The 23,866-nt window shown below is 33.1% G+C and overlaps 1 long non-coding RNA gene across 9 annotated transcripts in view; it reads left to right on the top strand.

Annotated features, from left to right (window-relative positions):
- The window catches only part of LOC105229869 (complexin), a 349,701-nt gene that overhangs the window by 224,508 nt on the left and 101,327 nt on the right, over positions 1-23,866 (top strand). For 6 of the 9 annotated variants that reach the window (XR_007421475.1, XR_007421474.1, XR_007421476.1 and 3 more), the window contains one exon: positions 4,703-4,714. The exons of the other annotated variants lie outside the window; for them this stretch is intronic. This is a non-coding gene — a long non-coding RNA (complexin). The remainder of the gene's footprint in view (positions 1-4,702; positions 4,715-23,866) is intronic. 9 annotated transcript variants of the gene reach the window in all.

Genomic DNA, 23,866 nt, shown 5'->3' on the forward strand with positions numbered 1-23,866 from the left:
GCTTACTATTATTTCACGCAATACCCGCAATTGAAATTGACCTCTCTAAGCCTGCTATAGAATTTTTCAAATATATGTATGTGTATGTATTTGTATTATATGTAAGTGTCTATGTGTTAGTTTATGTATATGTATATGTAGGTTTATTAGCCAGGCAAATAAGTGTGTCAGTAGCGCTCATAACAGCTCACCCACCCAAACATGCAAAGAACGAGTATTTGCAAAAATCACACACACACACTCACATATGATATACTATATTCACAAACACACGACAACACATATGGTACACATTCGTGCGACACTGTCGTGCAACACTTATCGCACTTACCGCCGGTTTCGAATTGCCAGTTGTCATTTGCCATGCTGCACCTGCAACGGTGATGCAACTTGACTCAGTTCAACTTAACTCAACTTTACTTGACTCGACAACTGCACTGAACTCGACACGATAGCACAATTCTATTATGGCTATTGCCATTCTTGTTGTTGCCGTTCTTATTACTATTGTTATTGTTGTTCATGTTGCTGTTGTTGTCGCGTTGTTGAGCTGCTTTTATCGTTACCGTTGTCTGTCATTTAGTTTATTTGATTTTTGTTCTTGCGCTCTCGGCTTTGTTGTTGTTGTTATCGCTGCTGTCGGTGTAAAGTCGCTGCGTCGAGTGGTTCAAACATTTGACATGACCACTTATTCGCCAACCGAATTGTTGACCGAACAACAACAAAAACAAGTACAACAGCGCAAGTGTGCTACACATATGAAGCCATTGTAGGGCAAAAGTGCTAGCAAAAACAATGAAAGACACATGGCATATGGCTATACACACATATATAGATGTCCATGTGTGTTGGGGTGTGTGCGTGTGAGTGCTACACTCAAAAGAACCCACTATTCGGTATAGCTTTTGGTACTGATAAGGCCATACTCGACCCAATTCCAAGCACAACTGAAGGTATGTCCACATTCATGCCCACATACGCACACATAGACAGGTGTGGGCATCCAAAAAAAATACCCTGTAGGAAAATATTGAAAAATATTGTATAAAATAAAAATAGCCAGAAGGAAGCTTCGAAAACCCTTTAAGATATTTGCATAAGGTCGATTTAGTTCTTAGATGTTGGTATAAAGATCTGAAATTTCGTTCAAATCCTTTTCTAATCGGAAAGCATTTATCGGCACTGTAGATATCGGATTACTTTAGCATATAGCTTTCATACATACTGAACACTCAAGAGATTATTATTGCTATGGAATAACCAAAGGTAACATTTTTTCTTGCCTTTATTCAAATTTTGATCACAATTTGACTTTTGTCAACATTTGACAGCTTAATACTAGACATATAATAGCTAGCTTAACACTAGACAGATATTTGACTGTCGCTTTAATCTTCAAGTATATTTTTCTATAAAATAATTAAATATTATAATATCACGTCAATTCTCTTGCGAACAAATTTCAATATATGTATTTAAGAATTTATATATTTCAAAAATATGCTTTATGAGCAAAAGAGTAGTGATTTTCATTAAAAAATATTTTTTCGTAAGTGGTAAAAATACTATAGGAAAATGTGAGCTCACAGATTTAGCTAATCTGTATTCTAAATCATTGCTAAACATAACACCAAAAAAGTAATTATTCAAAAAAAAATTTACCGTTACTTTTTAGTTTTTCCTACAGGGTATTCCCCTGCTAGCAAATATATTGCCAACTTACCTTCAATGTATGAGCAAATGCCTACCCAAGCACACACATACGAACAACACACATAATATAGGCAAACAAATCAGCAATGCAGGTCGCTGCTTAACACTTGATCCACAAACATATATATGTATAGGTGCACACGAAATGCTAACATATACCTAAGTATACACATACATATGTATACATATTTGAGTTAGTATAGGAGCATATATATTGTGTGGACTTATGCAGGTGGATATTTTACACGCAGTTATTAAACTCACAAAGCATACGCGCATACACACATACCATACACACATAATACATATTTGCTTTTATGCAATGTAATTACAAGGCTACCAATGCACTTTTGTTTGGAGGCTGTAAATTCGTATAAATATGTATGTTATATTAATCTAAATTTAAGGCAGATTGCAGCAGCGCAGTGTTGGTATGTCGTAAATATGTACTATGTAAGTAGGGCAGGCATTATTTGCGAGTAAAATATTTTAGCAAGGATTACAACTTCTATATATGCAATGTGAGAGTAAATATTGTTTTTGTTGTCATGTATGTATGTTAATGAACACATACATATGTTATGTAGATAGGAGCGTATATATATGTAACTGATAGTTATCAATTTAAATGAGTTTTAGCTTCTCGCTTGTATAGTAATTTAGTGCAGATTATTTTATGTCATAAATTTAGACGTTAAAATGTATTTCAAATGTGTATATGGGTATGTTATACTGTAATATATATAATAAATTACAATATTTCCTACATAAATGTGTAGTAATTTTATGAAAATATTTCTTAGCATGATTTGTGCGGCCTTTATATTAATAAATCACATAGCAGTGATTTATATTCTGCTTAGATTTCTTTAATACAATTAAAAGGTTTACAAGGTGAGAAACTATGAAAAAACTATTTTTTTCGTATAAATATTATAGAATAGTAATAAGATTATATTAATTATTATTAATTTAAGACTGTACTATATGTGAGATTAATAAACTGACAAAAATGTGCCTTAATAATTTTACTTTAGGGTTTTTAACCCTGGTCGAGACCAACGGTCTGATACACTTAGTCGAGACCAATGGTGCTTGGCTAGGCCCCTATGTGTTTACATACATTTGTATGGAAATACGTGTTTTATTTACGCTCATATATGTACAATATAGATACATTTTTGAAATTTCTTATCTCTCGATTTGATTGAAATCAAATTGACTGCCTTGTTCACGCTTGGCGTGGCAATAGCGTTCACAAAAAATGTAACATTTTGAGAAAAATTACATGTGAATCCTCCTTTAAAAAAATTAAAATTATGTTGATACATAATTTAGACAGATAAGCAGGTAAAGTGACTATCTAAAGACACAGCTACGCCATTAAATGTTCATTATGATAAATACCACCGGAATTAAAGTCCTCTCATTTCATCAGTACGAAATGTTTTATCAGTGCAACCTGCGAAACGTCTTTAAGAAATTTTTTTGCATTCGCAAAGAAGATGTCTTATGGACTCCGCTTATTACACCTCGTGAAAACTTCTAAATACAACAAGCATTATATGGTTCACCTAGTCTGCTGGCATGTCTGCCAATTATTAAGCGAACTGTCAGCATTCTTACTACAGTTTTAATATTATTCCTTTTAAGCTTTAATAGTCAGTATGTATGGGCCATAACCTATTCATGTCACGTTTGTCTGTTTGTTTAGCCAGTCAGAGATTGACTCCACTGAGACTAAACAATTTCAGATCCACTAAAGGAACAATTCGTTCTTTCACTGACTTGGACGAAACCCTAAGATAATTTAATCACTTCAATGTGTATAAATAAATATATCCCCTGCTATGAGCAACCAGGTTGAAGGTTTCCTTTAACTGATATGATCTCTGCTGGGAAGACACTGCAGTATTCTGGTAGACGGAAGACGATTTTGGTATCTAGTTTTGCTAAAAAATCAACCCTTGCCATTCGATTGTCTATTTTGGAGCCATCCGTAAACATGTTCAACTCTGCGCCCTTGTTCACCTGGATGTTATTAGTAATTTCCTAATTACACGCTAACTTCCGTGGCGCTAAAAAAAGCCGAAAATTTTAAATGTTCACTAAATGGTATAAAAAAAGTGTTTAGGTAGCCAGACATTTTGCCAATGAAATTTATTTGTATGAAATGTTCAAAATTAAACCTCAAGTATTTATATATCTTTTAATATATAAGTAGGTCTCGGAAGTTTATTTATTTCCATAAGCATTTCACTGGATATTTGTTATGGATTGTAGAAATTTATATAAGAAAAGTGGTACTGTACTGTAAAAGAAAAATCCTTTGGTCACTCTAGGCATATTATATATTCAAAAAATATTTTATCTTATTATACAATATATCTATTAAACATATCGTCACCTAGGAATACATTACTTTTTGAAAAAAAAGAAAAATATAAACAAATAAATAATTCTCTAGTAAATATGATTAAATATAAACAATTTAATTATGCACTCACTTACGACAATCTGCGCAAAGAAATAAACATGAAAGGCGGTAAACACATGATTCCTCATAACTTCAAAACTCACGCAGCTACACTTACACATACAACTATTACTAAATTTCATACCACTTTATAAGGAAAACTTCCCAAAACCGGGTGTGAAAATACTCAAGGAAATTAGTCGTGAATTATTTGCCACGCGCAAGTTTTGAAAGCGCCAATAATCGTTCATCCCCTACTGCGTATCCACCATTTTATGGTTCTAACTCCAACCAGCGCCCATCAAATTCACATACCCAAGCCAACTCACCAACCCAAAAAACTCATAAAAAATATAATTTTAAATCTTATGTGACATATATTTGTATACGATTCTTGTAAATTTATGTAATTATGTACATAAATATGTATGATTACATTACAACGTACGGTTGAGGATTTGAAGTGTTAACTAATGATTTTCTGTATATTGTATTTTCAAACACGCACAACAGATGCTGCCGGCGGTAAATTCTTTTCTACTTTTATTACATTTTTTTTCTAACATAAATTTGCAACAATAACAAGTAAATATTATAGTGCATCTTCATATAAAAAAATATCGCATTTACTTTGAGCCGAAAGTAATGGTGAAAACAATTTTTATTCAAATTTATAAGCATTTTTGCATATGGCATCCTTATACCATGCATTGCAAACATTTTCCAAAATCAAAGCAAACACAATTTTTATAACGCCACTCGCATTTTTTTCAACCACCAAAGTGCATTAGTTTGTTTTCGATACCATTTTGATTGCGTTGAAGTGAATATTAAAATAGTGGAGGCCAACAACAAAAGAGAAAGCTAACAATGACAACCAATTACATTTTTTCATAATTTAAAATTACAATTAGATTTATTCATCAGTGAAATTTAGAACAAAATTTGCAAATGAAAAAAATCGGCCTCCGAATGTTTGATTTAAACGAAATATTTACACTATTTTACATCGCAAATCAATTTAATGAAAATTTCCATTTAAATACATTAGCTTGCTTAGTTGAATCACAAATATGTGCATAATAATTGCAAATACACAAAAAATTATGCACACACGGGTAAACAGCTAAACAGCTAAGCGCATTGCAATGATTTACAAATGCCCTTAATTAAATATTTACAATTTTCTAATAATTCAATAAACTAATAATAATCATATTTATTTATTTGCTTCTGCACATTGAAACGCACTTTTTGCACAAACTGTTTTAGCATTTTTGCTTCAAAAGTTTTACATAAATCAAACAGTAGAAGCGCACAACCGAAATCATATTTAAAAGTATTTATTTGCACATGGTTGCATTCGAGCTTAATTTATTTGTTAAATTATCATATTATCATGGAAATGTTGGCAATGCGCTCATACTTCGAGTTCGCGTAAAAATTGTGTTTAATTTCGACTTTCAATTTGCATGCAGTTATGCTAAACTTCAGATATTTTTTACACCGATTAAGCGTCACAGAACACACACATTTACACCTCACGAAAATTTATACAAACCTAATTGATGCAACAGTTAACACAAAATGAGAAAGCTTACTATCAAAGCCCAAAGTTTAATCACTATTACTATTAGCCCATTTTATTTACAAAAGCGAAATTTTCAGGTTTTAAACGATTTCAGATGAGCCTGAGCTTTTACAAATTTGCAGCAGCAGAAAAATACTTGCAGTTCTTATTATAGAAAGATTTCTTAGGGAATAAAGCAGCAAGATTTCCTTAAGCGTGAAAATACAAAATCAGAACGCTTCTAGAAGCTTTCATATAAGCTTTGAACTTTCGAAAATTTTTAAATGAGCTTTCGACGCAGTAAAGCAACAAGCCTTCATAAAGCTTGAAGATACTAAATAAAATACGTTTTAAGATTCTAAGTTTAGAAAATTTTAGAAACAAAAGCAAAACTTTCGAGCTTTTAAAAGCTTTCAGAAAGCTTTAAGCTTTCACAAATTTTTAAATAAGCTTTCGACGCAACAAAAGCACACTTGCCGTTTTTAATATAGAATTATTGCTTAGTAAAAACGCAACGAAACTTTATGAAAGAGCTTTAAAATACTAAAAAAAAATTTCTAACAATTTTAATACATAAAAAGCTTAATTTACAAAAGCAAAACTTTTGCGTTTTTAGTAGCTTTCAGATAAGTTTGAGCTTTCAAAAATTTTTAAGTGAAATTTTTATGTATTAAAAAAGTTTTCATAAGGCTTAAGAATACTGAATTTGATTTACTTCTAGCCGTTTAGTTTGATTCTAGTAAGCTCTATGGAGTATTTTAAAACTTTCAAAATTTTATAATGAGCTTTTGATGTAGCAAAAAGGAGCGATGTTTCCCAGCTCCGTATTAAGTATTCGCGCTAAAGAAAATGAGCGGTATTCCTTCATTTTGTATGTAGAGAAATCGAAAAGCTTTTACATTTAACTGAGATTTTTCTTAAATGGTATATTAATTATTCTTAAAATTTTTTGAAACTTGACATAACTTAGTTTATTTATACATAACATAGAGTTCTACGGAGCTTTCACTAAATATAATTTTTTTCAAGCAATTTTTTCGACTGTTTTTAAATAGTTCATCGAAGCTTTAAACTTTCCTGAATTTTTGCAAAGATCGAAAAAGTTTTCAAAATCCTCAAAAGCGTTTTTAAAACCACAAGTAAGCTCAAAGCTTAGATTTTATCAAACTAAATAAATTTTGATAAGTTAACAATAACAAAATGTTGATTAGAGCTTTTGTAGACGATATATAGCTTAAAGCTTTAAGGCTCTGGTTTGTGGTTAAAATATAAATTACCATAGATCTCTGTAACTGGTATGCTAATGACTGATTCCGACCGTTTTATAATAGTAAATCGAAGCCTTAGTCTTTCATGAAGATTTGTAAAGATTAAAAAAGTTTAAAAAAATTCCAAAAAGCGTTTTTGAAACTATAAGTTTAAGTTTCACTCCAAAAGCTCATAGCGCAGAGTTTAGGAAACTAAATGAATTTTAATTAAAAAAAAAAACGATAACAAAATGTTAATTAGAGCGTTTTTAGACTATATATATAGCTTAAAGCTCCAAGGCTCAGGTTATTTATGGTTAAAAAGGAAATTGCCACAAATCTCTTTTTTTATGTAATTTACAAATAGTGTTGCAATAAAATAAAAACGAAATAACAAAGAAAAATATTAAAAAGTAAATAATTTTTGAAAGCATATAATAAAAAATAAAAGCTACAAATTTAATCAACCAAATTCTATGCGCAACTGCCGATTTAGGACCTCTTAGGGTTAAAATCCATTCAAAAATTTTCACTTACCATAAAGCACAAAGAAAATAGTTTTATTCCATTTATTATTGTATATATGTACATTTTTTACATACTATTCCGTTAATATATTTGATATAAACTTACATTTTACATAACAACCTCTCATATCAATAAACAAAAAACTTATGTGAATATAAAAAATATAAGATTTTCATAACTCAATCGCATATACACACTTACTATGTAAATTGCAAGGCCAACCCGCAGCACTCGCACAAAAGTATGCAACAAAATATATTGTATGCTGTCCAGCAGCTTAGGCACAATAACATAACAAATATCAAGCTTTAAAATGCACGAGCTCCCTTAACTTGGCTTTGCCGTACACACACCCACCCACATACACTTGAACCCACCGCAAACTAATACATACACCAAATGTCACTTGTACTCCGAAACTACCAACAACAATAAACAAAACGCCGTACACTTTTCGTAAGTTTGCGACTTGTTTTTCCTTTTGTAAGCGCAGTTTGTGTTTAGCATTTTTCCGCTCTTACTCTTTACACACTTTCTCTATCGCTAAATATTTTTTGGTTTATTTTTGTTGTTGGCTCTTTTTACGACTTTGTTGCGCTGTTGCCTTTGATTTCGTATTAAAAGTTAAGTATATCTTTGTAAATAATTGGCTCGCATTAATATTTTTGTGATATTTTAGCGTTTATTGCAATTACTAGTTGACGAGCTTTTGAGCTTTCACTTGTTTGCGTGTATTTCTTGTTGCGTTCAATTGCCTTTATGTTGAGTTTTGTTCCATTGTATTAGTTCGTATTTGTTGATATTTTGTACTACCGCTATTTTCACTTAATACACACCCATTCTTCTCGCTCCCCTCTTGTTCCTCACGTTTCACTTTTTCTTGCCACTTTCTACTACTATCACTTTTTTTCTGGTATGCTTAGCATATTTCTAAACTTTTTTCCCAATTTTCTTCACTTTTCGACTGATTTTGATTGTTACTAACTTTTCGAGTTTCTGTTTTCGTGCATTCACTTACTAACTTAACCGTTATTTTCGATAAAGTTTTATGCATTTCTACTAACTCACGCTTCATTTACTTACTAAACCAAATCGTAGTTAAATAAATAATGATATTTTCATTACAAAATTGTATCGAAAAATATTTTATTGTATTCTAAGACATAATCTTATTCAAAATCAATGCAAAAATTAACACAAAAAAATCATGCAAATCGTTTCATTGAAAAAAAGCAAAAAAAAAATTAATAATCATGAAAGCTCATGCGAAACTTTTTGCATAAGAAAATTGTGAAATAATGTGTTTTTCATAGATTTTTCTATTTTTATATTTCTTTCTTAATTTGACTCTAATTTTTGCTTTTTGCCGATTTTGTTGAATTGCTTCTTCTTCTTCTACTACTACTTCTACTACAACTACTACTACTACTACCGTTACTACTACTACTACTAATACTACCGATTAACAAATATATATGCGGATTATTACCATTTACTACAACTACAACAACACCTTCTCTACAACTACAATCTACTACCAACAACAACTACTACTACTACAACAACAAATCCAACAATCCAAACAACGTCATTCATAATGAGGTAAAGTATAAATAAGCATCCAATTCTACTATATGTATTTCTATTGTAAATAACTGTATGTGTATTTGTGTTAGTGTATAGATTTTTGTACTGAAATACAAGTCTGTTTAAAAGTAGCTTTCTAAATGTAAGTATAAGGATGTATTGTCCTGGTATAATCTTTGAACTTATGCTGTCTTAGAAAAATCGACCTACTTTGCCTATTCCAGTTATGTTGTCTAACAAAATTTCGAGAAAAAGCACAATTACATTTAAATGGTGAAAGAGTTAACAAATGAAAGCTCAATTTCTTGAAATAAACTATTGGATAAACTACAAGAAGTAATAATTTAAATACTTTGATAAATTTTGTTTAAACTAATGTGGAGAAAATCACACAGTTACACTCAAATGACGGAAAAAGATGAAAGCTCATTTTCTAGAAATAGCTTACATTAGTTAAAGTCCAGTTTATTGCTTTGAATTATCTTCAAGAAGTAAGAATATAAATACTTTGACATATTTTGTCTGAACTATTATAAAGAAAAACATACTTATATTCAAATAGATTATAAAGAGTGGGTTTGTCGTGTCGTCTGAGTAACGAAATTTTTGGAAGCAGCTTTCATAAGTCAAAGTGTAGTTATGTTGTCTTAACATTTATTTCCAGTGAACTTAATTTTTTCAAACACTTGTTACCATGAAAGTTTTCCTAAAAGTGAAAGCTCCAAATGCCTTATAACTCTCAGTAAACCAAATCGAAATCATACAAAACCTTCATTCTTAAAAAAGTCTGTAATAAAAAAATGTGTATTGTAGCACAAATTCCAATTTAAAAATAATTCAACGGCAACGCTGGCAGTAATTCACAACTGTAATTTAAATAGTAGACATAAACTTGTGAACATATGCTACTAAAGCCCCAAGTACATAAATTATTATTGGCAATTGCCACCATTAGCCACCCTTTAGGCTGGTTTGCAATAAATTTGCGAAATTTATTATACCGTTTGAGATTTATGAGCCTACAACAAAAACATTTCGACTGCAGAAAAAGATGTAAAAAGTATACTGAAAGCACTAAAACAAAACGCTCGGCTTAACATTGATTATCCACCGAAACAAAATTGATTACTTCTCTGCAAAAACATAAAATTAGGTAACGCAGAAAAAGGTAGTGATTCTAAAAAATATATTCAACTATTTTATTTGGAAGCTTTTTTGCAAAGAATGACCAAAAAATCAAGGCAATTTTAGATTCAATGATTTTCGCAAAACTAAAAAAAAATCATATAAAGTTTAATTTAGATATATTTGATTGTAAATGCCCAAATAATTTAGGTAAAGGTAAGAAAACTGAATTCCGTTTGCAGCAATATATTTATGCAAAAGCTGGTTAATTATTGCCAGCTTGGACAGACAAAAAATATTAAAACATATTTCGAAAAAAAAATTGTTACACAGTGTATCAAGCACATACATTCTTACAAAAAATTTGTTTTCACCATGTAAGAAGTTTATTTTCTTTTTCTTTGGTATCCTTCCGCTTGGAAAACGCACAAACTTCCTGTCATTTATTTAGACTTTGACATTTCAGACGCCTTTTTAAAATAAATAAACCAGTGACCTTCAGATTGAAGTTTCACTCTTTTCTTGAACACATTTAAACAAAAGCGGAAGTTTGTATGAATACGAGTATTTCTTCTATTTATTTAAAAACTTTTTTGCGTATTTGTTTAGAGATATCCGTTTGCTGTTGACTTTTGCCCTACTTCCACTTCTTTTCAAATAAATTCGCAAATGTGTCATTTAAGGTCAACACGTGTCGTTGTTGTATGCAAACGCGAAGGCAAAGCAAAAAATGAAAAAAGAATCTAAAATAAAGATACAATTCTGACCCAACGACATGTGTCTGAAATTGAAAGTTAAGTGCTTGCTATAAATTCCAAATAAATTTGCGGCCTACGCGAAAGGGTAGGAAGTAGACTCACAAACAAGTTTCTATAAAAATATATACATGTATATAGCTGCTGAAAAAAAACCTGAAATAATGATAAAATATGGTTCTATTATTAATTTAATTTTCCTATCTTTTGTGTTATTGAAATTTGGGTTCGTCGTGTCGTATGAGTAACGAAATTTTTACCAGGAAATTTTATTTGAATTAAATTACAGTTTATATTCCTACTGCATTTTTATAGCATTTTTTAGTAATAATAAATGGGAATTAATTTATGAAATTTCGTAGTAAGATCTGTTTGAAACAAAATAATAACCGAATATTTGATTTCCTGATATTTATACGGGTGAAGAAGCCTTTAAAACATGAAAAATAAAAGGAAAGAGTTGCATAGGAGATTGAAATCTTTCGGAAACGAAAACATATATAATAAACATTAAGGAAAAATTAATAACGAGCAGTCTAAGGTCAGAAAATCTCGATTTCCGGCAAAACTACGAGCCGTATAGAAAAAAATAACGTGGCAGTGCAGTAGGTAATGAAAAGGACTATAACTTTGATATATCGACTTCTTTCACATAATCTCAAAAGCTTGAGAAGAATTAAAAAAATCTAGTTTTTTTTTTGTTATTAACCGGTACATGAAATTTGGAGGAAACTTTCTTTCGTATGTCCCAAAGGCACTTTTCTTTACTATATTCGCTTTTTCGCCACCAAGCATCCGCTAAACCTCTTTTGTTAACTCTTTCATCTGAGTATCTGGTTTATAAGTTAATTTTTTCAACGTCTAAAGGATTACAATAAAAATAAATGCAGACCTTCTACCAAACTTTTAATTAAAACCTTCAAATTGAGGAGTAAAAGCGAGAAATATTGTAATAAAAAAATTGAAATAAAACCCAGAAACCAGTTAGGAATAATTTTGTTTTTAATAACTAAGCATTAAGATAAATAAATAGTAATGAACAACTACTACTTTCAGCTCGCTGGCACAAAAAATTGTTTTCTGATATGTAAAGATTTAAATATAATTACGCTAACTATCTTCAACGAACTGAAAAGCTCTGCGCTTTGCCTTTCTTTAGCTAAAAATTGTATTTTCTTATAATTTTGCTACAGCAAAACCAAGCATATGGACAACTTGAAGGATATTACTGTCAGTTAGTCGCATCCTAGCAGCATAGTCTTACCCGGCACCAGTGCCTGTGTACTAGGCTAAGTTTAATACACTTAAAACTTGCTGCTTTATACACAACAAGCTCACTAACTATATTTGCCAGTGACTTAAACCGCTCTCCAGATGGGCCTAAGTGCTATACACACACATATATATGTGCATACACATATAACAAAGTAAGCTTACTGCTTTCAAAGCGCATAATCATGTTTGCTGTCACTCGCTATTTACCACCAGCCAACAATGAAAGTCAATATGCCGCTGCGGTGCATCCATAACAGAGTCCTTGTGACAACAGCGACACCGCTCAACTCCGCTCGACTCCGCTTTGCATTGGTCTCTGTGTTTATTGCTTAAATTGACATTTACACTATCCATGTATGCTATTACTGTTGTATATCCTGGTTACTGGTATTGCTTTTGTAGCTGCTGAGTAGTTAGCAGCTGCCAATGTCACACATCCAGCAGCAATTACGCCTAATGCGCTCATCACACAACGCGCAGAATGCATTTAAACGGTGGAAGCAGCTAGTAACAGTGATGCTTTGTATGAGCTGGTACAACTAATAACGTTAATGTAACGCCTCTGGCATAATTTGGCCACAAGCCGAACGCTCGATCAGTTGTAAGTGTTATATAATATGTGTATATTTGGTGGTTATGTATGTCTATATGCATTTATGTATATATGTATATTTACTAAAGTTGAACGGCACATGTTCTTGCTGATTGCCTGTCTGTTTAGCTGCCTATTTGCTGGCATGTCCAACAATGACTCTTGGTTAATGCTTGTTATATGAGAGAATGTATCTGTCAATGTATAAATGTGTATGTAATTGAGGCTGACAAGTTTAATTAAATTAATAATAATTGAATTCAGAGTGATTGCTCCTTCACTGACTAAATGCATTATGCTGTGTGCTTTTCTCAGGGGCAAAATAAATCTGATATGCACCTTAACAAAGCAAAAGCTAGACATTTTATCATTACTGAATTAATAACGAAGCGTTTTCTGAATTCCAACCGCTATATTTGCAAGCTTTTAGAACTTCTGTTTTTATTTTTTTTCTTCTCAGTATTTAGGTAAAATGTAATGTTTGCTTTGTTAATACTGTGCTACAAAAGCTGTTTTCAAAGTATTAGGTTTTCATAACAATATCTAGCCTCCAGCTAAGATTCAAATAAAATAATCTTCTACAAATGTCTATATAAGTATGATTAGTGAAATATTTGCCGGCAGATAAGCAAATATTTGAGTTTCGTTTCCAAACTTCGCAAAGTGAAAAGGAGCAGTCGTGTCAGCAATTGATGGGTGAAGTGTAATCAAATTTATATATTGACTTAGGTCCCAAAATTATTTCATTTATTATTGCATTTACTTAATCAAATGTTTGCTTATTAAGATAAATATTTATTGTTTTAATGTTAATAAATTTAAGTAGTGCTACGAGGGTATCACAGATGTATTTGTCAAAAGCAAAAGATTGCCATGCCCCTATATCCGACGGTGGCACTTGAAGTCATGCTGAATCTGACACTGCTTCACCTAGCAATCGGTCAGGTTGCCACACTGCTCTTAATGAACGAATCTCGATCTACTGCTTAGGGATAATGCAATCAAATGATACACCGACGGCTTGAAAACTTCGGAGCGAGTTGGTGTAAAAGCAACCACTAACATGGTAGGACCGGAACCTTTTATTGCGGTTGACCCATATACCATAAAAGATGAAGCACTGGGTAGGTAGAAGTATTAGCAACAACTCCAAGGCATGCACCATACCAAGTTGTTCTGCACAATTCACTGTTAAACTCTAATTTCTTATGCGAATTGCCGGTTCTGCCATATGAAGCCTGAAACTCCAGAAGACCTGGTAATTGACTGCGCAGCAGTCTGTCTACGCAGGAAAAAGACCGCCTGATCCCTGTTTCCAAATAATGATCACATCGATTTAATAGCACCAAGCAGTATATTGGACTTTATCGATTTGCTGGGGCTAGAGGAGACGTTGTGACTTAGGATTGGCCACAATAGACCCTCACAATAAAATCCTCATTTACCTATCCAATCTAATCAGCCAAATAATGGACGATTAGCTTGATAATAATAATTGTTTGAGAGAACTTTGACATCAGATTAAGTCTAGTCAAAGTAATAAGTATTTCTCATTTACTAAAATGACAAATGTAGCTTTAAGTGATGGAAACATTTTGAACTCAAACTCGTTTTGAAGAAACCTCAATTATTCAAACAAATTCGAAGTATACTGTTTCGAAAAAAATAAGAAATAGGAAGAATGTAACTCAACAGATATTGATTTAGGTTATTTGTAAAATGAATCATAATTCCAAGAGCAAAAGATTTGGTAGTCGCTACAGCAAATCCCATGAATTCTGCAGTTTTATAAAGGGTGATTTTTTAAGAGCTTGATAACTTTTTTTTTTTAAAAAAAACGCATAAAGTTTGCAAAATCTCATCGGTTCTTTATTTGAAACGTTAGATTGGTTCATGACATTTACTTTTTGAAGATAATTTCATTTAAATGTTGACCGCGGCTGCGTCTTAGGTGGTCCATTCGGAAAGTCCAATTTTGGGCAACTTTTTCGAGCATTTCGGCCGGAATAGCCCGAATTTCTTCGGAATGTTGTCTTCCAAAGCTGAAAAATAGTGTGCAAAAAACTGGCTTATTTCTGTAGACTTTAGACTTGACGTAGCCCCACAAAAAATAGTCTAAAGGCGTTAAATCGCATGATCTTGGTGGCCAACTTACGGGTCCATTTCTTGAGATGAATTGTTGTCCGAAGTTTTCCCTAAAAATGGCCATAGAATCGCGAGCTGTGTGGCATGTAGCGCCATCTTGTTGAAACCACATGTCAACCAAGTTCAGTTCTTCCATTTTTGGCAACAAAAAGTTTGTTAGCATCGAACGATAGCGATCGCCATTCTCACCGTAACGTTGCGTCCAACAGCATCTTTGAAAAAATACGGTCCAATGATTCCACCAGCGTACAAACCACACCAAACAGTGCATTTTTCGGATGCATGGGCAGTTCTTGAACGGCTTCTGGTTGCTCTTCACCCAAATGCGGCAATTTTGCTTATTTACGTAGCCATTCAACAGAAATGAGCCTCATCGCTGAACAAAACACGCGCGCGAAACACATTCGAAACCGAACACTGATTTTGGTAATAAAATTCAATGATTTGCAAGCGTTGCTCGTTAGTAAGTCTATTCATGATGAAATGTCAAAGCATACTGAGCATCTTTCTCTTTGACACCATGTCCATGAAAATCCCACGTGATCTGTCAAATACTAATGCATGAAAATCCTAACCTCAAAAAAATCACCACGTTATGTATATTAGTAAGCACGCATGACAATCTACAGCCAGTAAAAAACATTTTTACCTAAATTTAACCAAAATAATTTCAATATCAGCGTGAGTTTTCCTAAATTGTAACAGCTGTTATTTGTTTGGTCTTTGTTGTGCCAGCTGGCGCGATACTGTCGGTATGATAGGTGGAAGTAAATATTATACATACGTATATGTAGGTATATATGTACATACGAGTACAATAATACAGGCAAACAATAATTAAAGCAGGTCTGGACCCCAACAGTGTTTCTTGGAACACTCTAGGCAATGAATAGCTGCTGGCGAAGCGCAAATTTAATTGCTATGAAAACTGCTGTGTTCCCTTAGCATGATTTTTATAGAAATGCCCCCATTTTAATATTTGTTAAAATATTTATTGCAATGTTTTGTTCTTCATTTCTATGAAATTATTTTTTTCAGCGCAGTGCAGTTCTGTTATATAGTAAAATATGTATGTACTTGGATGCAATTTTCCAAAAATATAAGCATATGTGAGAGCTTATAATATTTAGCGCGGGCTAAGTTTAGTCAAATAAAGGTTCGAAGCATTGCTTAACCCAACTAGAGCAGCATAACATAGGGTGGGCCATATACGAGTAAAATTTTAAATTTCGAAGATAGGGCGTAAAAGATTGAGTGTAGTGTTTGCTGTATGACCAAATCCGCACCATACAGTGATTCGTGCTCGATGCATTGGCTTCTCGATGATTACGTGCGGGTTTTCTGTGCCATCGAGGTGGAAATGAGCCTCGTCCAAAAAGATGATTTTTCGGTAAAATTGACCATCCACGGTCAAACGATCTTCTGCCCAATCTGCGAACTGTATAATAGTGAATAGCGACCCATTTCGCAAATTTTAGACTTTTTACTGAATACCTGTCACTTTCCGAATAGTATTTGACGTTTCCAATGTCGAAATATAGATAGTTAAAATTTAAAAGCTTAGTTGGTCCACCCTTTATAAGAGATTTCTCATTTAAGAATAACCTTTTTTGAAAGATGATAATGGAAATAAAGATTATGCAAGGCTGACATGAGTACATTTCCTTAACATTCCAGTAAGGCGTAATCAGGCCCTACGATCAAAGTGTTACCTCAAATAGATTATTTTGCAGGGATTGAATTGCGATTGAGTCTTCAGGAACATGTAAGAATCTGCCATATGGCAAATCGGTAGCTTCTGAAAGTATGTACAAACTCGAGCAATGAAGAATTTGTAGTAAGAAAGTTCATGCCTTCCGCTATGCAATGTTTGAGGCACTTATAAATTAGAAGACGAGGTGAAAGAGAAGTTATAACGGGTGATTTTTTGAGGTTAGGATTTTCATGCATTAGTATTTGACAGATCACGTGGGATTTCAGACATGGTGTCAAAGAGAAAGATGCTCAGTATGCTTTGACATTTCATCATGAATAGACTTACTAACGAGCAACGCTTGCAAATCATTGAATTTTATTACCAAAATCAGTGTTCGGTTCGAAATGTGTTTCGCGCGCGCGTGTTTTGTCAGCGATGAGGCTCATTTCTGGTTGAATGGCTACGTAAATAAGCAAAATTGCCGCATTTGGGGTGAAGAGCAACCAGAAGCCGTTCAAGAACTGCCCATGCATCCGAGAAAAAATGCACTGTTGGTGTGGTTTGTACGCTGGTGGAATCATTGGACCGTATTTTTTCAAAGATGCTGTTGGACGCAACGTTACGGTGAATGGCGATCGCTATCGTTCGATGCTAACAAACTTTTTGTTGCCAAAAATGGAAGAACTGAAACTTGGTTGACATGTGGTTTCAACAAGATGGCGCTACATGCCACACAGCTCGCGATTCTATGGCCATTTTGAGGGAAAACTTCGGACAACAATTCATCTCAAGAAATGGACCCGTAAGTTGGCCACCAAGATCATGCGATTTAACGCCTTTAGACTATTTTTGTGGGGCTACGTCAAGTCTAAAGTCTACAGAAATAAGCCAGCAACTATTCCAGCTTTGGAAGACAACATTTCCCGAAGAAATTCGGGCTATTCCCGGCCGAAATGCTCGAAAAAGTGCCCAAAATTGGACTTTCCGAATGGACCACCTAAGACGCAGCCGCGGTCAACATTTTAAATGAAATTATCTTTAAAAAGTAAATGTCCATGAAACCAATCTAACGTTTCAAATAAAGAACCGATGAGATTTTGCAAATTTATGCGTTCTTTTTTTAAAAAAAGTTATCAAGCTCTTAAAAATCACCCTTTATATGCTACATACTAGGTACAGATTAGAAATTCTAGTTTTGTGTAGAGTTCGTTGCAAAAAGATTTTACTCCCACCGGGAATGCACTAGTGTGAGGCATTTATGCTAAAGTTTTTTACCGGTTTTTGATGGTAAATACTTAGAAGTTATCAGTAAGATTTCATTATTCAAAACTATCATTTCTTGTTCGGTAGGTGCGGTTATTATATAACTCTCCTCAATTTTCCTTTGCATTTTAAGACCAAGGTTTGCCACGTTGTAGCTCGGTTACGCTGGAAAATCTCTGATAGGATGGCAGATAAACGTAGATATTACACTCAGAAGTTAACTTAGACTGCTTCTGCACCTAAGCCTTTTTACCAACTGAATTAGAAACCGACTTTTCGTATAATTTTATACTAAAGCTACCAAAAACCTTTACTGTTTTGAAAAAAACTAAAGCTACTCCAACCTATTTCTCACCCATATCAACTTTTGTACTATATTCAGCTTCTGTGAATGTCCATGAGATTTTCTTTAATACAAATTCCTGTACGCAGCAAAAGCGTGTTTGAATGCCACGCACCTCATTATGTGCCTTTTGAAAAGCACCAAGTTTTGTCACGCAGCACGTGCCTATACAAAGGCTGCCCACCAGGTTGACTGGCATTCCGCAGTGTTCATTGTAGTCACATTTGAATACATGCTTTTATAGAGATCGTCAAGCCTAAAACGATGATTTGGCCACTGCAGCGATTAAATGCGTTTTATGTGGTACCACAACGCCTCGGGCGGCGTGTGACTTCGCACCTTGGCATGCAGGTAGGCGCACTTCAAATTGTCTCTCCCTCGTTTTCTGCGTTCCGATTCTGCTATATATGCCTCTCGTGCTTTTGAAATGCCGCAAATGTTTGTCCTTGCATGCTGCGGCTGGGAAATTACTAAACTTCTTCATACTTGTAGACATTCTTCTGGCGTCATTCAAGTTGTATGCCTGCTATTTGCTTGCCTTTTGTTCTTTGACTTTGCCGCCGAGCATATTTGAGCAGGCATTTTGCGTATTCTCGACTTCTGGTCTTTTGTGGATAAACAACAGCAGCAACCACAACAAAAACAAATACAATGGACACCACCCATACCACTCACCTTGGTTTTCTTTTAGTCTTTCGCCCTCTCTCAGCTATTCCACTCACCGCATATTGTGGGCAAAGTATTTGCATTTTTGTCATGTTCTTCATTTTACACAAAAACAACAAAACAACAGCAATAATGACAAAGAAAAAATAAGTTGAGAATATTTTATTGTTGTAAATGGTGATGGTGATGGGGAATATTCAACGAACTGCGCTGGTGTTTATTAAATTCCTTTGACATAGCACCGGCAGGCAGCAGCAGTTATCCTTCCGGTTGCTTTGCCTCAGCAATTCAACACCTTCACACCCGCCACCGCTGCACCACAGCAGCATTTATCTAAGGTGCCGTTAATGGCTTCGAATTTGTGCGTTGGCAAGTTGGTGTGAAAGTTGTCGAATGCGTTTGTGGTGAATGTCGGAATGTTTGCGGCAAAAACAAAAATAAAAAAAATCAAATAAAATGGAAATAAAGTAACAACAACAACAAGTGATAATTTCAAGAAATGAAAGGAGTGAATAAATAATAAATGTATTAGAAATATGTTGAAAGTTAGCCAAAAGTTTTGGTGCAACTCAAAGTTCGACTTGAAAGTGAAAAGTATCTACACACTTACATATATGTATGTATGTTTATGTGTCGGTTTGTTAAAAAGTTTGAGCATTCGCTGGAAATATCAAACGAAGTTAAATTAAAGAATTTAAAGCAAATACTTGTGAGCGGCAGTAAATAACGTAGGAATTCTTTGAATGCCAGCTTTTCTGGACATTTTATTGAAACGGGATTTTTAGCTTTAAGTTTAAGCTTTTTCAAAAATATTTGTTTACAATTGATAAACAGAAATGAAGAAATTCAACTATTATTATTTATTTCAACCTGCCATTTACATTGGAAAATTAATAAGCAAGCAAAAAGCTTTTCATAAAATGCTTAAAATTTAGCTCGATTTGTTTAATTACAACAAAACTAATATACAGTTTCTCAAATATATGTCTTAGATAATAGCGAAAAGTTAAATTTCTTACTGCTTTGCTTCCTTGGATCCTTTTCATTTAATATTATTGGACAAGTTTTAATGCTAGTGTATTCGTATACAATTTTAACGAAGCAAAGGGAGGAAAAAGTAAACCCATTCAGTTGTTATTTTGGCTTAAAAATAATTTTTGGTCGCATTAAATGTGATGCAAATGTTTCACAGAACATTTTTTTTTAATTTTTGCTAGGCACCTTAGAGGGTTAAGAGTTCTATGTGGAAAAACTGTCGAAAAACGAAGATATCTCCCCTTTCCCTTGAATATTTTTGGAAAACTATACAATCAGTTATTTAAACGTGCTGCCCACTAATATCTGAACTGCTTCACTTTAAATTGAGATAGTATTTTTCAAGCGATAAAAGTTGCTGACATTTTCCTCTTTCGCATATTTTATTGATAATTAAAATGAGCTTAGGAAAGAAACATACTCTTTTTTAATATGCGCAGATTTGCAAAATATAATATAAAATGTTTCATATATTTCTTAAGGTTATTGTAGACTAAATTTAAAGTATTTGAAGAATTTTCTCTGAAGTTAAAGTTAGAGCAGAATCGTTTTCACCACAAGGCCTACTATGGTGACCGGTCTACTGCACAGCGGGGTTTAATTTTTAGTTTCAAGATGCAGTAGCATCCAATAATTTCCATTTTATACCCAAGAATTGGCACTTCAATATCTACCCTACACTTGTGGATCAATTGCGCTTGAAATCATATGTTGCAAATTGAGTTGGCGAAACTTCTATTAAAGAGACATCCACTAAGCAGTGATGATGTTAAGATTTTACTAATCACATTTGCTTTGGTTTGACGTACATTTGACAATTTATTTTCGTATAAAATTTAAGCGGCATATGTCCCTACAGAAATACAACTGTTTTATATTTATGCCTTGAACAGGGTATACTAAAATTGCTGCAAAGTTTATAACATCAAAATCAAACGTCGGAGATTCCACTAAATATATATAATACTATTATTAGCAAAAGACTGTGTTCATAATATTAAAATTCTTAGTTTATTCTTCAAATGATCTTTCAAAATGGTTTTTACTGATCCTTCTGATATTCCAACGATGCAAGTTAGATCTCTGATTGCTAATCGTTCACTCTCCGGTACCACTTCCTTTACTTCATTGATCAAAAAATTTTAAGGAACTTCTTTACTAAGCAATTTCACTCTACGTAAAAATCACTGAATGCACTTTATGTACTTCGGAACGACAAGCGCTTACTAAAAACTAATGCCAGTGGTATAAATGTCAGCAAACGAATTGAGTCGATTTAGCCAGACCCATCTGGCTAACATGACCCTCAGTTTTTGGCTCACCGGTATCGGATTTCTTTAGCATTTAGCTGCTGTCATACGAACCGAACGAATTTATGAATATTATAGCTGCGATGGAAGCAAAGATGAAATTTTTATTTTTCTTTTTTTATGTAGGGGACGATAGATGGGTTAAAAATTGAAGTTGAGCATGTATAAAATGTTAAGACCTCTTATGGTCTTCTACCAGTGAAACGCATGAAAAATTAGGCGATTTTTGCGAAGTTTTTTTTAAAGAAAGTACTCGATTGACTGCTGACATGATTCCGGCCGAATGAGTTGCTGAAACAAAAAAGTTCAAAAGATTTATTAAACTTAAAGATATTTCCTATACAATGACCAACGATCTTTGAAAAATATCAAAAATTAACAAAATGTCGTAATTTAAAAAAAAAGTTTTTAAGGTAAAAAATTGTCGTTTCTTTAATGCCAAATTGACAATTGTCAACTAATTAAAAAGGTCGTAGGTCATTGTATAGTAATTGTATTCAAAAATACCCAGTTTTAGCTTATAGTCGATGAGTTAGTTTCTCGTTGAGTTGTGATGTCAGCAATTTTAAAAAATGTCGTTTCGAGAAAAACGCGTTTAAAGTTTCGCTTGCGTATGTTTGTACCTCCTAGCGGGCGCTTTACAGAACGCTGCCAACCCAAAGCTATTAAAGATACGACCTTGCCGATTTCACAGGATATTTGGAAATATGAACTATCGAAAACGTAAAAAAAAATTTTTTTTTGAAAGTGTTAGTAAAGCCCGTTAAATTGAAAAATTGATTATTTTATATATTAAGTTTAAAAATTAATACAAAAATAAAACAAACAGCTTAAACTTTTTATAGCGATCCCATGTTTAGGTAAGTTAACTCCTATTTGTAGTGTATAACATGAGAGCTAAATAAGCTTCTCCGCTTCGATATAAAAAATGTTGAAAGGCGTACTTGATTTAAATATTTTTAATTTATTACATAATTTTTTTATCCTTAAATTCCAATAAGTGGTGAGCATTTACAAAGATCAGCAAAGTTTCTGCAGACATTTTTTTATTTTTTTAACAAATATTTTAATTGAAAACATTCCTCCTACTGAAGAATAGCCAGCTAACAAACGAAAAAATAATGAAATCAAACCGACAAAGCTTTTCCACTTGGCAATTGCTCACAGCGAACGCGTGTAACACCCACTTGCAGCTGAAGTGACGGAAAAGTTAATACAACAAGTAGGCACTTAGCTCACGCCAGCGGATTTTACAAAAGCTTCTATGTAACTCAAAGCTCGTATAACTGTATATGTATGCGTGCAAATTCCTTAGCTTCGTAGTTAGATAAGAATCTGGCATTTCCATATTATTCTCATTGCTTTGGCATACTCGGGTTTAATTTCCGTTGAGATTCGCTGAAGAAAATTGTTGAATAAAATATATACAACCACGAACGCACACAAAAAAGTATTACAACACGCGACAATGTGTGCTTGTTGTAGCTTTTTTAGAATATTTTATATTGTGGCTCTATTTGGCGTTGAGAAAGTAGCTGAAGATATAATATATAGTCATACGTATGTATATATAACATATCCTGCTTATTTGCAATTTACACATTGGAAAATAGAAAAACCACTGACTCTACTGGCAAGAACCATTCGGAAGTTGCCGCAGCTAGAACCGCAACAGCTGCTTATTCTTAACTCCACAGAACATATGCTATTACATTTACACTTAGTATGCATGTATGTATGTGCATTTGTAGTTGTATGTGGCTAAAAGTGAAGGAAAATAATGCTCGAATTTGTGTCTTGAGCTGCGAACCCAAATAAACAGTTAGAAATTTGCATAAACTCATTGTAAGAACCACAAAGTAAATATAGACGATAACATGATTGTTTTTAATTTTTTTTAAGGTTTATGTTTTGTTTATTTTTGTAAAGTTAACAGAGTTAAAAATCATATTAAAGAAGACATTTGAAAGATTTTAAATTATATAGTACCACTTTCAAAACTCAACCCTTATGGTAGGCGCCTAGAGATCAATTGTATACTAAAAATATTATTTTGTATAATTTAATCTTATATTTGTTTTCAACTATCGAAATAGTAGTGATGTGCTTATTTCAAATAATTTTTTATATTAAATAAAGAAATAAAATTTGCTGAAGTTCTTGATTGCAAACCTCGCATATATTCGTGTTAAAATTATGATTGGAAGGTAAGACAATTTTGACACTGCTGAAAATGCTGAAATTCTTAAACAAATTCAAATGTTTTTTTTTATCAAATGTGAAGTCCAATCGATACAGTTAAGATTAAGAATCGATACAGTTAAGTTCGAGTTCGTTGAACCCAATTTTCGTATACTATGTCCACTAAATCAAATCGTATTTCATGAGTAACACATTCACTATTGACTTGTAATGGTCAGTGGTGTTAAATCCTACATTATTGAAAGCCATTCAATGTCACAATTTCTTGAAATAATCGAAGCTTCAAACTTTTCTCGCAATAATTCCGTTGTTGTGCGCGCTGTGTGACATGTAGTCCC

This window comes from Bactrocera dorsalis, chromosome 2, assembly GCF_023373825.1.
Source record: "Bactrocera dorsalis isolate Fly_Bdor chromosome 2, ASM2337382v1, whole genome shotgun sequence".
In the NCBI taxonomy this organism is placed as follows: Eukaryota; Metazoa; Arthropoda; class Insecta; order Diptera; family Tephritidae; genus Bactrocera; species Bactrocera dorsalis.